We start from the raw sequence: 16,836 nt of genomic DNA, 5'->3' as shown, positions 1-16,836 counted from the left end.
TACTACGTCGTCTACTTACTTCGCCGCCGATTCTTCGACACTACGATCCGACAGCGCCCACAGAGCTACACACGGACGCCAGTGGCATCGGACTTGGTGCAGTCCTAGCGCAACGGAAAGACGGCTACGACGAGTACGTCGTCGCATATGCGAGTCGCACTTTAAAGAAGGCAGAAGCCAACTACTCTGTCACAGAGAAAGAGTGCTTGGCCATTATTTGGGCTCTCGTCAAATTTCGTCCGTACCTGTATGGTCGCCCTTTTGACATTGTTACCGACCACCACGCCCTTTGCTGGCTTCCTCGTTGAAAGATCCGTCAGGTCGCCTCGGCCCGCTGGGCACTTCGCTTACAAGAATATAACATCCGCGTTGTCTACCGGTCGGGCCGAAAGCACTCCGACGCCGATGCGCTTTCCCGATCACCGCTACCTTCCGATGTGGCTTCCGTGTCAACGCCCTTCGCATCCATGTCGACGATCAACGTCGCTGATATTGCCGGCCGAGCAGCGTAAGGATCCCTGCTTTCAACTATGCTGAATTTCCTCCACGATCCCTCCGTCACACCCTCTTCTCGAACACTTCGTCGCCAAGCCGCTCACTTTGCTGTCCACGACAACGTCCTTTACCGCAGAAATTATTTGCCTGATGGTCGCAAATGGCGCTTGTGATACCACGACACATGCGTACTGACATATGCGCTTATTTCCATGACGCTCCTCATAATGGTCACGACCGGCGTTCTGAAAACGTACACTCGGCTGAGGCAGCGTTTCTACTGGCATGGCATGTATCACTTCGTGCGCCAGCACGTACGCGCTTGCACGGCGTGCCAAAGGCGTAAAATTCAACAGCGCCCTCCTGGCGAGTTACAGCCGCTCCCCTGCCCGGCCCGGCCATTTGATCGCGTCGGCATAGACCTATACGGGCCACTTCCCTACAGTTCCTCGGGTAACCGATGGATAATTGTAGGCGTCGACCACTTGACGCGCTACGCCGAGACTGCCGCACTTCCGGCGGCTTCTGCGCGTGACGTTGCCTTCTTCATCTTGCGGAACTTCGTTCTTCGACATGGAGCACCACGCGAACTGCTCAGCGACCGGGGGCGTGTGTTCCTGTCCGAAGTAATACAAGCCCTTCTCGCTGCATGCAGCATCGTTCACCGCAAGTCTACCGCCTACCACCCGCAAACGAACGGCTTGACAGAGAGGTTCAACCGCACACTCGGTGACATGTTGACTATGTACGTTGCCTCGGACCACAGTAACTGGGACACTGTTTTGCCGTTCGTCACGTATGCCTATAATACCGCCACACAAGCTACCACTGGCTTTTTCGCCATTCTTTCTGTTATATGGCCGCGAGCCCTCGTGTACAATGGACACCCTGCTGCCATACCGACCCGACGCTTCTGAATGCACGCCAGTGTCTGAAGCCGCCAAATACGCAGAGGACTGTAGGCAGCTCGCCCGTACCCTTACGACCGCCGCCCAAGGTCGCCAAAAGCTGCGGCATGACAGTGACGTGCCTACACCACATTTTCCGCCTGGTTCCCTTGTTTGGTTGTGGATCCCACCTCACAGCCCTGGCCTTTCAACCAAACTTCTTGCACGCTATGATGGTCCCTACCGCGTCATCGACCGTACCTCGGCTGTCAACTACGTTGTCGAGCCTGTGACGCCATCACACGACCTTAGACATCGCGGACGTGACACGGTTCATGTCAGCCGACTTAAGCCATACTATGACCCCCTGATCCTACCTACGCCGTAGGTCGCCAGGATGGCTCATCTTCTCTCCCGGGGCCATTGTAGTGAAGAAGAGGAAGAAGTGCTCTTGCGTCTGTCGCTGTGCGCACCATCAGCGTTCGTGGACTGCCTCGATTGCGTGAGACGTCTAATAAATCGTCATATCACACTTGTTATAATCTGACCGCGTAGATAACTCTGGTTACTCGGTGCCTGTCCGAACAAACAATATAGTTGCTGCATATACGATACATGTATGACCAAATTCATGGCCAGTCTTTGAGTACAGGTGTGACACGTTGACGCCAGGTGTATGTACTCTTAAAGAACCTGCTTCACCAAAACAAACAACCTAATTCGATATCGCGTGCAGGATGTTGTCGTGCATTAGAGGAGATGTATAAGAGCGTGAGTGCCAACTAGGAGCGGCAGATCCACAACAGACACCTCCGCGGTGAAACGCGGCCGTTTGTTGAAAAGCCATTGTCACGAAGCTGTAGCCAGTATTTTTCATATGTGACTGGTTCCTATAATATTTCAACAGGGGTGCTGTAAATAAAGAAAATATTGACACGTATACATGTTTATCTTTCACCGGTGGCCGCTTTCCACCGGCTAACAAATGTTAAACGTTATCACTCGGCGCAGGATGCGCCTGTATCGGAAGTTTCTAGAACGTTATCGATGCTTCTTTTCGTTGCCTGTTTTCACCGACGCTTATGTTATCTGATTGTGTGACCGACGCGAATTGTCTAGAACTTTCTGGAAGACACGCGGGCACTAGTGATTAATCTGGAACCTTCGATGACTCAGGTATAAAAGCCCCCCGCAGGGCGTCTGCGTCAGCAGGCGTTTGGTGTGTTGCGACACCACGGACCCGAGCACATGGGGGTTGGACCCTCCCGCGTCTAACCGTGCGCGGCTTAGCCGTGTCCGGGGAAAAGGGGATCCTGGAGGTTGAGCCGAAGCCGGGAGTTTGGACCTTTATGGCCCCCCGGCGGAGGCAACACACCTCTTTGGCCTCGGCTTCACGTAGACGGCACCCCCGGACTGACCCACCCGGGGGAAATCGGTAGTTGCCTTTTCCTGTCTCTCTCTCTCTCGAACCTTCGCCTTTCTGTCTCTCTTTGCATCTCTCCTGTCTTCTTTTCACTTCCTTTTACTTCCAATTTTCCAGGCAGCAAGGGTTAACCTGGTGTAATTTATCCAACCTTGGGTCTATTATATTAGGTTATAGTGGCTATGTACAGCTGGCGTCTGCGTCTCCTTCGGGTCTCGTAGCGTCCCCTTGTTGGGCTCGGTGGTGGGTGGCTGGCATAGCTGCCGAAATCAGTGTTACCTTTATGGCTTTTTCGTCATTTCCCCCACTCCTTGATCGCCCTCATAAACGAGGGCGCACCGAAGAAGTTTTCAAGTTTTTTGGCCACCAAGTAGATAACTTTCCACGATTTCACGTGATACACTCAGAGAAAACTGAAAAGTCAGCAAGAATCATCTCACCTTTCCTGGTTGCGAAATCACTGATTGAAACTTTTGGCCCAGGTTACAAAGTCTCCAAGTTGGCAAGCGGGGATCTACTTCTTGAACTCCGCGATAAAATGCAATATGAAAAGCTACCTAAACTTGTGTCTTTCGGGGCCATTCCTGTGAGTGTCACCCCCCACCGTTCTATGAACACCATTCGTGGTGTCATCTCCGATGATGATCTAATGGAGCTTACTGAGACTGAACTTTTGGAGGGATGGAGTGACCAGAATGTCATCAATGTGAAAAGAATTAAGATGAGACGTGATGGTAAAGAGATTCAAACAAAGCATCTAATCCTAACATTCGGCTCAAGTGTGCTTCCCGAGATTATCGAGACAGGCTATGTAAAGATCCGAGTCAGGCCCTATATCCCGAATCCCCTCCGCTGCTTCAAATGCCAGAGGTTTGGCCACAGTTCTCAGAACTGCCGAGGCCGAATAACCTGTGCCAAATGTGCTGATGAACATCCGTCTGAATCTTGTGAGAACACGCCACACTGTGTAAACTGTGATGGGGAGCACGCCGCGTACTCGCGGTCCTGTCCATCTTGGAAGAAGGAGAAGGAGATCGTAACGATCAAAGTCAAAGAGAACATATCATTCAGAGAAGCACGAAGGCGGGTTTCCTACCTGCCGAAGAATAGCTTTGCCGAAGTGGCGCGTCAGGGGGCAGCGCCACAACGGCCTCAGGCGGCTGCCCGGCCCGCACACAGTGAGCCGGCGGTGACGCCATCCGCCCCCTCGGCGGCTGCAGCTAGCGCTGCGCCGCCATCCCAGAAAAAGGGGCCATCGACCTCCGGGCTGGTGGCCTCAAGGGTTTCGTCTCTTGAGACGAGGCCTCCACGTCCAACACAGCGCTTGCAAGAGCGCGTGTCCAGCGCCCTGCAAGAGGCGATGGACACAACAACCAGCCAGATGGCGCCATCAGCGCCTAGTGAGCGGCGAGATTCTCGCGATCGCTCCAGAAAAGAAAAATCCCGCATCACAGGGCCCGACAAAGGCTCTGTGAACTGATTTGCATTCCCTGAACACACAGCACAAACTCCTATTTCATTATGAACACGCAAATATTACAATGGAACGTTAGGGGTCTCCTTTGTAACCTTGATGATGTCAAAGAGCTCCTTCTTAAATATAGTCCGAGGGTGCTGTGTGTCCAGGAGACGCATCTCAAAGCAGAGAACACAAACTTTTTAAGGCACTATGCCATTTTTCGGAAGGACCGCGACGACGCTACCGCCTCGTCGGGTGGTGTCGCTATAATAGCAGATAAAGGTGTTGCCTGTCGGCAATTGAACCTCCGAACTTCCCTTGAGGCAGTTGCTGTCCGAGCAATACTGTTCGGTAAGCTAGTCACAATTAGTTCTATTTACGTCCCTCCTTGTTATCAACTTTCCAAGACACAGTTTCAAAGCTTCATTGATGAACTTCCTCCGCCATACATAGTTGTCGGTGATGTGAACGCTCATAGCCCCTTATGGGGCGACTCTCGTTTAGATGCGCGAGGACGCCTTATAGAAAATTTTCTGTTTTCTTCAGGTGCATCTATACTTAACAAGAAAGAGCCAACTTATTACAGCGTTACACATAACACATACTCAGCCATTGATTTAAGTATAGTATCGAGTACTCTAATTCCATATCTGGAGTGGTCTGTTCTCAGGAACCCCTTTGGGAGCGACCATTTCCCAGTTATGCTAAACTTAACAAAACAAGATACATGCTTGCCACATTTTCCTCGATGGAACATGGACTCGGCCAACTGGGAAATGTTCCGAGAGCTTACGTATTTAGGCGGAGATGAAATTGCTGTTTTTAATATAGAAGACGCTGTTGCATACCTAACAGATTTCATTATTAGCGCTGCAGCTAAATGTATTAAGCAAACTAGTGGATTAGCTAATAAGCGTCGCATCCCATGGTGGAACGACGAATGTCGGAAAGCGCGCAAAAATCAAAACAAAGCTTGGAGATTGCTTCGCAATTCTCCAACTGCTGAAAACCTCATTAATTTCAAACAGATCAAATCACAAGGTAGGAGAACACGTCGACGTGCAAAGAGGGAAAGTTGGGATAGGTACATCGCCAGTATAAATTCGTACACCGATGAAAGAAAAGTCTGGAATCGGGTAAATAAACTAACAGGTCGGGAGTCGCATCCCCTACCCTTAGTAAGTACACAAGGTGATAGCCTGGAAGATCAGGCGGATTGTCTAGGCGAACATTTTGAGTATGTGTCAAGTGCATGGCACTATACCGAAACATTCCTGAGAATCAAAGAACGCGAAGAGCGGCGACCCCTAAATCGCAAAGGCTCATCGAGTGAGGCCTACAATTCCCCATTTACTTTAGCTGAGCTTAAAACATCTCTCGCTTGTTGCAACAACTCAGCGCCAGGTGGGGATCGTATCATGTACGAAATGATTAGGTACTTACACCCTGAAACACTGAAAACACTCTTGTCTCTTTTTAATGCCATGTGGGCGGCTGGCTGTATTCCGTCTTCATGGAAAGAAGCCATAGTCATCCCCATACTTAAACAAGGCAAAGACCCGTCCTTGGCCAGCAGCTACAGGCCAATAGCTCTAACAAGCTGCCTGTGCAAGCTGTACGAAAAAATGATAAACCGGCGCCTAATATGCTTCCTAGAAAATAACAAAATTCTGGACACCTACCAGTGTGGTTTTCGAGAAGGTATGTCTACAACAGACCACCTTGTCCGCATTGAGGCATATATTAGAGATGCTTTCATACATAAGCAGTTCTGTCTGTCTGTATTTCTAGACCTAGAGAAAGCTTACGACACCACATGGCGCTTCGGAATTCTCCGAGATCTTTCGGCGATGGGTGTTCGTGGCAATATGCTTAACACAATCGAAAGTTACCTCACTAATCGCACATTTCGCGTAAGGGTGGGCAGAGCTTTGTCTAGGTCATTCACACAAGAAACTGGTGTGCCGCAGGGTGGTGTGCTTAGCTGCACACTATTTATTGTAAAAATGAATTCCCTGCACACAGTCATTCCACGCACAATGTTTTATTCGGTTTATGTCGACGATGTGCAGATAGCCTTTAAGTCATGTAATATTGCCATCTGCGAACGACAGGTACAGCTGGGAATGAACAGATTGTCCAAATGGGCGGAGGAGAATGGTTTTAAAGTTAACGCTCAGAAGAGCACTTGCATGCTCTTTACAAACAAGAGAGGCGTAACGCCTGTCCCAAGTATACAAATCAAAGGAGATGCGCTCTCTGTGAGCAGCGAGCATAAGTTTCTAGGAATCATTTTAGATTCCAAGCTTACATTTATTCCTCATATTAAGTATCTGAGGGCAAAATGCCTGAAGACAATGAACGTTCTGAAACTTCTGTCGCGCACAACATGGGGCAGTGATCGAAAGTGTTTGCTTTACTTGTATAAGAGTCTTGTCCTCTCACGGCTTGATTACGGGTCTATAATTTATAATTCTGCAACGCCAAGTGCATTAAAAATACTAGACCCCGTTCACAATCTGGGTATCCGCCTCGCGACCGGTGCTTTCCGAACAAGTCCGATCCAAAGCCTCTATGTAGAGTCTAACCAGTGGTCACTCCATCTGCAGCGTTCATATAGCAGTTTCACATACTTTCTGAAAGTACAAGCAAACAATGAACATCCTTCTTATTCAACCATAAATGACGTTACCGCTGCCACACTCTTCCATAATCGACCTGCAGCGAGAAAGCCATTCTCCTTGCGTGTGAGGAACCTCAGTGAGGAAATGGGTGTTCCGCTGCTTGATCATCGTCCTATGGCTCCAGTGAAACTGTTACCGCCGTGGCAGTGGCAACTCATAGATTGTGATACATCGTTTGTAGAGGTCAACAAACACGCGCCAGAGGCACACATTAAAATGCATTTCTTAGAGCTTCAATACAAGTACTCGTGTACGGAGTTTTACACAGACGCTTCCAAGTCACATGCCGGGGTATCTTATGCAGCCATCGGTCCATCCTTTTCGGAATCCGGTGTACTGCACCCGGAGACAAGTATCTTTACGGCTGAGGCCTATGCACTATTATCGGCTGTAAAGTATATAATGAGATCAAAACTTCAAAAGGCTATCATATTTACAGACTCCCAAAGTGTCGTGAAAGCATTGAAGTCACTCTGTAAACAGAAAAACCCTGTACTTAATGAGCTCTATTCCATTCTGTGTAAAGCTTATATCTCTAACCAGCATGTGATTATATGCTGGGTGCCGGGCCACAGAGGCATTGAGGGTAATGTTCGAGCAGACCAAATGGCCACATCAGTTACATCTCAGGCGTTACATCTCCCTACAGCTGCTGTGCCCGCAACAGATTTGAAGCCTTTCCTGCGAAAGAAACTGCGAAGCCACTGGCAACGCGTGTGGGACGCTGAAACAGATAATAAGCTTCACCTGATTAAACCACAGTTAGGTTTCTGGCCCCCCGTAACGAAAACACGGCGAACTGACGTCCTATTCTGTCGTCTCAGAATAGGACACACGTACGGCACCCACAGTTTTTTGCTGACTGGTGATGAACCACCAACCTGTGGTAGATGTGGAGAGAGGCTGACCGTCCTCCACGTCCTGCTGGAGTGTCGGGAAGCCGAAAGAGAGAGAAAGAAACATTTTCCCCTAGCATACCACCATTGTGTTCCTCTCCATCCTGCTATGTTTCTTGGTGAAGAGCCGCTTTTTAGCACTAAAGCTGTCCTAGGCTTCCTGAACGATGTGGTCCTGCATGTTAATAGTCCAATCGTTTCGTAGCGCATCCTCTCTCTAGAGGATGCTGCTGTGATAGTAGTTCAGCATCTATAGCACATGCCTCCAGGCCCTTGCACTTCAAGGGCTCTGTTAAGGCAGAAGTGCTTTTTGAGAACTTTCGCCTCTGACATATTTTAGTATACTATCATTCTTTCACAATGCATCTCTCGTGTCGATAGCACACTTCATTACTTATTGCCATATTCTTATTACCTATAGATTTTACACACTTTACAGTGACTATTTTAGGCCCCTTTACAGCCATGCCACATCTGTTTTATTCACACCTTATTATTCACTATTCATACCACTGACAAGCCATTATCATCGCCTTGGCGCTCTTTGGCCACATCTGGCCCTTGCGCCAATAAACTCTAACAATCATCATCATCAGGTATAAAAGCCGACGCGTCTCGCCGCTGATCAGATTTTCGACGATCGCCGCCTGTGTTCGCCGCTATCGTTGTGCTTTGAGTGTAGCTTGCTTTTGTGGGCACAGGTTCGCCCAATAAACAACCAGTTTCGTCATACACAGTTTTGCGACTGTTTTCTCTACCGTCACTACTACGTGACATCTGGTGGAGGTGCTAGTGCGTTCATGCAGCGAACGCCCCCGCAAAGCCGCGACCCAAGCCCGAAACCGGAGGACGAGACCAACGTCGCCAAGGACCAGCGAGCAAGCCGTAGGCAGCAAGGACTTGTGCCGGAGTTTGGACTTCTTCCCGAAAAGACCACTGCAATCAAGGCCAAGTCAACGACCAAAATGGCAGCACCAGCGTCCGCCATCCTGCTGCAGCAACCTCGGGAGCCACCGACCTTCCGTGGATCATCGGCTGAAGACCCTGAAACCTGGCTGGAGACATACGAGCGGACCGCGACGTTCAACAAATGGAGCGACGACGACAAGTTGCGCCATGTCTATTTTTCGTTAGATGACGCTGCTCGGACCTGGTTTGAGAACAGAGAGACCACCCTGGTTATGTGGGACCTTTTTCGTGAAAACTTCGTGAGGACCTTCACGAGTGTCGTACGAAAGGAGAGGGCAGAGGTTCTCTTAGAAACCAGAGTGCAATTGCCAAACGAGAACATCGCGATCTTCACGGAGGAGATGACTCGCCTCTTCGGCCACGCCGACCCCGACATGTCTGAAGAAAAGAAAGTTCGGTTCTTGATGCGGGGTGTCAAAGACCAACTATTCGCCGGATTGATGCGCAACCCGCCCAAGACTGTCGCCGAATTTCTTTCCGAGGATACAACGATCGAGAAGACGCTTGAAATGCGCGTCAGGCAATACAACCGCCGTGCCCTGACCAACTACGCCGACGCTCAAGCGCTAGGCGCCGACGACCTGCGCGAGACCATTAGAGCGGTCGTTCGCGAGGAGCTGCATAAGCTCTTTCCCAGGTCGCAGCCTCACGTGGCATCTATCGCCGACGTCGTCAAAGACGAAGTTCAGCGCTCACTTGGAGTTCCCGATGTGCAGCCACAATCGCCGCATCCCCAGCCGGAAGCGCTGACCTACGCCGCCGTCGCCCGTCGTCAAGGCCCCCCTCCGCGCTCGCGCCAGGGCCCCGTAACGCCGCAGTTCCGTCGTCCACCGCCGCCGCCGCCAGCACGCCCGCCCGTCGCCCAGCACAGCTACCAGAGGAAGACGGACATTTGGCGCGCCCCCGACCACCGCCCGCTCTGCTATCACTGCGGGGAAGCCGGCCATGTCTACCGTTGATGCCCATACCGCGAGATGGGCCTACGAGGGTTCCCCGTCAACGCGCCGCGTCCCGATCGAGGTGAACGACCGCGCGACATCGCCGACTACCTCGCCGGAGCCCAGTGGCAACCACGACGATCCTCACGCTCGCCGTCACCAGGCCGCTACATCTCGCCGCATCGCCGTCAGTACAACGGTCCCACCCGGGGCCGATCTCCCAGCCCTTACCCGGGAAACTAAAAGCAGCAACCGATGGAGGTGCGGTTGCTGTACGACGCAATGCCGAAGATCCTCCGACGCCGCCGTCGACGACGATTCGCTATTCATCACGACGAGATATCAGCACGCCGCCTAGCAACAGCCTTGACAGCACTTCGCCGCCGAAAGAAGACCTTCCGACGCGACGTAGCAGCAGCAGAGCAAGCCGATGCAGCCGTGATCCGACGCCACGAATTAACCGCAACGCCAAACGCCGGTCTACCTATCTAGACGTGCTCATCGATGGCCATAACGTCACCGCTCTCGTCGACACTGGAGCCGACTATTCCGTCTTCAGTGACCCGTTCGTCGCCAAGTTGAAGAAGGTGAAAACAGCCTGGCAAGGACCCGATATCCGGACAGCTGGAGGCCACCTAATAACGCCGACTGGAATCTGCACAGCGCGAGTCACTTTAAACAACCGCACTTACCCGGCGAGCTTCGTAATCCTGCAGCACTGCTCCAGGGATGTCATCCTAGGCATGGACTTTCTAAACCAATACGGTGCAGTCATCGACTTAAGATCCAAGTCGATAACGCTTTCAACGCACAACGCGCTACCACCGGATACAAGCATAAGTTACCATGCCTTGAATGTGCTTGAAGAACAAGTCACCGTTCCGCCTCACTCCAGCGTAATGATTTCCGTCGGTACCGAAGTGCCTGCAGACATGGAGGGCATCATCGAGGGCGATCATCACCTACTGCTCGACCGTGAAATTTGCGTCGCTAGAGGCATAGCTGAGCTACGTGCAGGGAAAGCAACGGTGATGCTCACGAACTTCAGCCCTGAATACAAGCACATTAACAAAGGCACCACGGTCGCCTACATCGACGAAATAGTACAAGCCAGCAGTGCTTTCGCCTTCACGGATTCCAGTGCACCTGCAACGACGACTATAATACCTGAGCCAACTTTCGACGTCAATCAAAACCTTCCCAGGCATAAGAAAGAACAACTAAAAGCTCTGCTCCTGCAATACAAGAACTGCTTCTCGTCGTCGTCAAAAGTTCGACAAACCCCTGTCGCCAAGCACCGCATCATCACGACGAAAATGTCCGCCCACTCCGTCAGAGCCCGTACCGAGTTTCGGCGCGCGAACGTGAAGCCATAAGGCACCAAGTCGACGAAATGCTACGCGACGACATCATCCAGCCGTCCAAGAGTCCGTGGGCGTCCCCCGTGGTGTTAGTGAAGAAGAAGGATGGAACCCTACGTTTCTGCGTCGATTATCGTCGCCTCAACAAGATCACGAAGAAGGACGTATACCCCTCCCACGGATTGACGACGCCTTGGATCGACTCTACAACGCAAAGTATTTTTCGTCGATGGACCTCAAAACCGGCTACTGGCAAATTGAAGTCGACGAGAGGGACCGGGAGAAGACTGCGTTTATAAAACCAGACGGACTGTTCGAGTTCAAGGTCATGCCATTTGGTCTTTGCTCGGCACCTGCGACTTTCCAACGCGTCATGGATACAGTACTGGCAGGCTTGAAGTGGCAGACTTGCCTCGTCTATTTGGACGACGTCGTTGTGTTTGCCTCAAGCTTCGAAGAACACCTGCGGCGCCTTGAAACACTTCTTCAAGCAATCAAAACCTCCGGACTCACGTTAAAGCCAGAAAAGTGCCGCTTCGCATATGAGGAGCTCTTGTTCTTGGGCCACGTCATCAACAAGTCTGGAGTGCTTTCCGACCCTCAGAAAACTGCAGCCATCTCCAACTTTCCTCCGCCCGCTGACAAGAAGGCAGTGCGTAGATTTCTTGGACTTTGCGCCTACTACAGGCGCTTCGTCAAGAATTTTTCAAGGATCGCAGAGCCACTGACGTACCTCACGAAGGCCGACGTCGAGTTCAAGTGGGACACGCCGCAACTCGAAGCATTTGAAGAACTGAAGCGACGCCTGCAATCGCCACCAATACTTGCGCATTTCGACGAAAACGCCGATGCCGAAGTCCACACCGACGCAAGCAGCGTAGGACTCGGCGCCGTGCTTGTGCAGAGGACTGATGGACTAGAAAGGGTTGTAAGTTACGCTAGCCGGTCGCTATCGAAGGCGGAAGCAAATTATTCCACAACAGAAAAGGAGTGCCTCGCCATCATCTGGGCTACATCAAAGTTTCGCCCCTACCTCTATGGCAGGCCCTTTAAAGTTGTGAGCGACCACCACGCCTTGTGTTGGCTAGCTAACTTGAAGGATCCTTCAGGTCGCCTCGCACGATGGAGTCTGAGACTTCAAGAATTCGACATCACCGTCGTTTACAAGTCCGGGCGAAAGCACTCTGACGCCGACTGCTTGTCTCGCGCCCCCGTCGAACCGCCGCCACAAGACGACCAGGATGACGACACTTTCTTGGGACCCATCAGTGCCGACGAATTCGCCGAACAACAGCGAGCCGACCCGGAACTAAGGAGCCTTGTAGACTACCTGGAAGGCAAGACCGTCATTGTGCCGAAGGTGTTCAGGCGAGGATTGGCGTCGTTTTTCTTGCAAAACGACATTCTCCTAAAGAACTTCTCGCCTCTCCGAGCCAACTAACTCCTCGTGGTACCCTCAGCATTGCGTCCAGAGGTTCTGCAAGCTCTCCATGACGACCCAACGGCTGGACATCTCGGTTTTTCACGCACTCTCGCGAGGATACAAGAAAAATACTACTGGCCTCGCCTCTCTGCCGACGTCGCCCATTACGTAAGGACATGCCGAGACTGTCAGCGACGCAAAACACCGCCGACAAGGCCAGCCGGACTTCTACAGCCAATCGAGCCACCTCGCCGAACGTTCCAGCAGATCGGGATGGACTTACTGGGGCCTTTTCCGACGTCGACGTCCGTGAATAAAGGGATCGTCGTCGCTACGGACTACCTCACACGCTACGCCGAAACAAAAGCCTTGCCCAAAGGCAGTGCCGCCGAGGTAGCCCGATTCTTCGTTGAGAACATCCTCCTGCGTCACGGTGCCCCAGAAGTCCTCATCACCGACAGAGGCACGGCCTTTACGGCAGAACTAACTCAAGCCATCCTGCGGTACAGCCAGACAAGCCATCGCCGCACCACCGCCTACCACCCGCAGACGAATGGCCTCACCGAGCGCCTAAATAAGACCATCGCCGACATGCTGGCAATGTACGTCGACGTCGAACACAAGACGTGGGATGCCATCCTTCCGTACGTGACCTTCGCATACAACACGGCCGTGCAAGAAACGACGCACATGGCACCGTTCAACCTGGTCTACGGAAGGAACCCGGCAACGACGCTTGACGCCATGCTACCAGACGTCGCTGACGAAGAAAATCTCGACGTTGCCACTTATTTGCAGCGTGCCGAAGAAGGTCGACAGCTCGCCCGCCTGCGCATCAAGAACCAGCAGAGGACTGACAGCCGACACTACAATCTACGACGACGCTACGTCGAGTACCAGCCCGGCGACCGTGTTTGGGTCTGGACTCCGATACGCCGACGAGGACTTAGCGAGAAACTGTTGCGTCGCTATTTCGGACCATATAAGATAATCCGACGTATTGGCGCACTGGACTATGAGGTCGTGCCAGACGGTATTTCGCAATCACAGCGGCGCCGGGCACGACCTGAAGTCATCCACGTGGTGCGTCTTAAGCCCTTCTACTCCCGCTGACGAGCTTATAGGTACTTTGTTACTTTGTTATTTTCTTTCTTTATTACGCGTCGTTTTGTTTTCGCTTTCGCGTTTGTTTGTAGCATCGGGACGATGCTTTTTAAGGGGAGGGTATTGACACGTATACATGTTTATCTTTCACCGGTGGCCGCTTTCCACCGGCTAACAAATGTTAAACGTTATCACTCGGCGCAGGATGCGCCTGTATCGGAAGTTTCTAGAACGTTATCGATGCTTCTTTTCGTTGCCTGTTTTCACCGACGCTTATGTTATCTGATTGTGTGACCGACGCGAATTGTCTAGAACTTTCTGGAAGACACGCGGGCATCAGTGATTAATCTGGAACCTTCGATGACTCAGGTATAAAAGCCGACGCGTCTCGCCGCTGATCAGATTGTCGACGATCGCCGACTGTGTTCGCCGCTATCGTTGTGCTTTGAGTGTAGCTTGCTTTTGTGGGCACAGGTTCGCCCAATAAACAACCAGTTTCGTCATACACAGTTTTGCGACTGTTTTCTCTACCGTCACTACTACGTGACAATATACTGTGTCGTGTTTTCATTTAGCATTGTTGGTGGCTAAATGAAAACATGACACTGCGTCTGTTGAGATATGGCCACTACACGTATGCGATAATTTGCGCGTAAAGTCTGGATGACAGACGGATATATGCAGCAAGCAGGCAACACAAGGGAGCTATCACTGGCCGACAATTTGACAATTATCTTGGAATATTTGTTCCCTACTTGTTGACCCTTTCCCAGTGCACTTGTTTCAAGCGCTGAGGCAAAAACGGCCGAGCAAGACTAATGCATTTCGACGCGTTTAGCACGACTGTACAAAAAAGACTGAGCGGTTAAGGATATCAAGAAATAAGCATTACTATAGTGCTCGTTGTGTCTTTTTCGGAACGCGAATAGTGTGCTATTGAGTTATTTTAACATAGTTTCATATATACTAGGAATTTACATGCCGTTGCAGGTGCGGTATATCCTTTTTATCGATTGTGTCAGGAAAATTGTTACTACCCAGTGATTTCAGCAGCCGATTTGCTGGCTCTGCCCTGCAACCAATGGAGCAGCGCGACTTGCGACAAAGTTTGGCAGGTTTCGAAACCTCGTGACCATGTATTTAGGAATGTCATCAATCCATTTTCACGAAGCCTGCTTGGTCAGTTCGGAGGAAGAAAATACTGCTGATTTCACAACATAAATTAGCTGGAGTCGATCTTGTCGGTTATGCTGTGTTTGACTGGGCTTGCCCATCTTATGGCAAAAAGAATGGCCACATTGCCCTTCTAGTAGTTATTGCGCGAAATAAAACTTGTTTTGTAACCTCTCCAATACTTTGTACTGGAGTATCAAAGCAACATCACACACCATTGTAGTAGCAATTGGATTCGAAAGTTCATTTCTTTCTTGATTTGGCGCGCACTGTAATGGTTTTGATATAACAGCCTTCTTGCTTGTGTGAAAGCTTTTCTTGGGAGAATAAACTGCTTTTCACGGATATATAACGCTTTGAAACAAGTACAAGTTTACTTCTTTACCTGATTGCAACAGCGCCTATCAAGCGACCGGAAAGAACATTTATCACGGGCGTAGGTTGTACTCGCAAAAAACAATATTTTTTTGCAAGAATAGGTCACCTGAGTCTTGTATCTTCTTGAACATCAATCAAAATTGAGGGTTGTCGTTTCAGTTTTAGCGACGTATGCGTTGAGCATGGCTGTCCTTGACAAAACGGAGTCAAGTGAGTTATTAACAGTATGAACACAAACGAAACAAACAAACCTAAAGATTGATCCACTTTCGTAATGTTGGTAAGCTAACCCAGCATATTCGTGGCGATTTTTTTTTCAGACATTTTTTCCAAGATAGAGGTGGTCGAACACAACCCTAAACAACCGTGGCCCACACTTCCTTTGTTGCAATACCACCGACCTCCCTCCAGGCGGGTGGGGAAAAGGGAACAAAAGCTTTCCTTTCCCTTCGAGTAGTTATGGGGAGGAGAGAAACAGATCCCACACAAAAGGAGATGTTAACCGTCGGAGTATCACCGAAGTCGTGGCGTAGTGGTTAGGGCGCCAGCCTCGGCTTCGGGAGGTCGCTGGTTCGAATCCCAGCACCGCCGGAAACCCGCCGGTAAAACCGGGTACAAGTGTCTCCCCTGCCCGGAGCATGGCTCCAATTCGTGGGATGTACACTTGGGAGGTGCTGCTAACTCCGCTACGTCAGTCTTCAAAGCACCTTCAAGGCCGCTCGAAGCAGGACGCTCAGTGGTTGCTGACATGACTCATTCGGTTGCAAACCTGAGTGGCATGTTTGGCAAGTCACGACTCCGAATTAAAACTCCCCAAAAAATACTGGCGTTGCCGTAACAGTGGCGGAGGTTGCGGCAAAAATCGTCACCTGTGCCTCTTCTTTTTTTTTCTTTTACCGTCGTATGTGATTTCCATATGCAGTATATCTATAGGATAACGACAATGTGGCGTGATATTTTAATTGGCTTGCAAGTATATATTCTACGCACGGTCGTTCTTATTTATATGATGGCGACTGATGCGCTTCCGTGATTCCGAAACGCTTGAGCTGAATTATTTCCTTGTTTACGACCCTAACCGAAAAGTCATCTATGGGACCGTATTTGAACATTGGGAATTTATTAGGGTTGACCTATGTATCAGCGTACAAACATTTGCAACCGGAAGGAGTCGAGATTAGCCGCTTCCCATATCACAGTCCATCCATGCACTCTGTTTGTTGACATCTGATATCAGGGAGGAGTTGCTAATACCACAATCAAACAATGAAACAAAAGCTGCGAGTACATTTGGTGATTTAATATTTGCTTTCTTTACATACTTTGCCTGTATTCAATGAACGTGAGCTGACATCGCACAATAATAAATACGAGGACGTTCAACTTGGGCCACAAGATTTCTGTGGTTGTGGCCTTGTCAATAGATCGGATGACCCTCTCAGTATGTGCTCGAATCGCCAACTTTCTACTTGTTATAATCTGGCCGCGTAGATAACTTTGGTTACTCGGTGCCTGTCCGAACAAACAATATAGTTGCTGCATATACGATACATGTATGACCAAATTCATGGCCAGTCTTTGAGTACAGGTGTGACACGTTGACGCCAGATGTATGTACTCTTAAAGAACCTGCTTCACCAAAACAA

General features: G+C 50.4%; 1 protein-coding gene across 1 annotated transcript in view; it reads left to right on the top strand.

Annotated features, from left to right (window-relative positions):
- The first annotated feature begins 2,582 nt into the window (after positions 1-2,582).
- LOC125945682 (uncharacterized) overlaps positions 2,583-16,836 on the top strand; it is a 29,783-nt gene continuing 15,529 nt past the window's right edge. The window contains exon 1 of the mRNA XM_049667916.1: positions 2,583-2,719. The gene's annotated coding sequence lies outside the window, so the exon portion shown is untranslated. The remainder of the gene's footprint in view (positions 2,720-16,836) is intronic.

This window comes from Dermacentor silvarum, chromosome 5 (assembly GCF_013339745.2).
Source record: "Dermacentor silvarum isolate Dsil-2018 chromosome 5, BIME_Dsil_1.4, whole genome shotgun sequence".
Lineage (NCBI taxonomy): Eukaryota > Metazoa > Arthropoda > Arachnida > Ixodida > Ixodidae > Dermacentor > Dermacentor silvarum.
The sequence above is the reverse complement of the archived record's forward strand: the minus strand, read 5'-3'. Positions and strand labels throughout refer to the sequence as shown.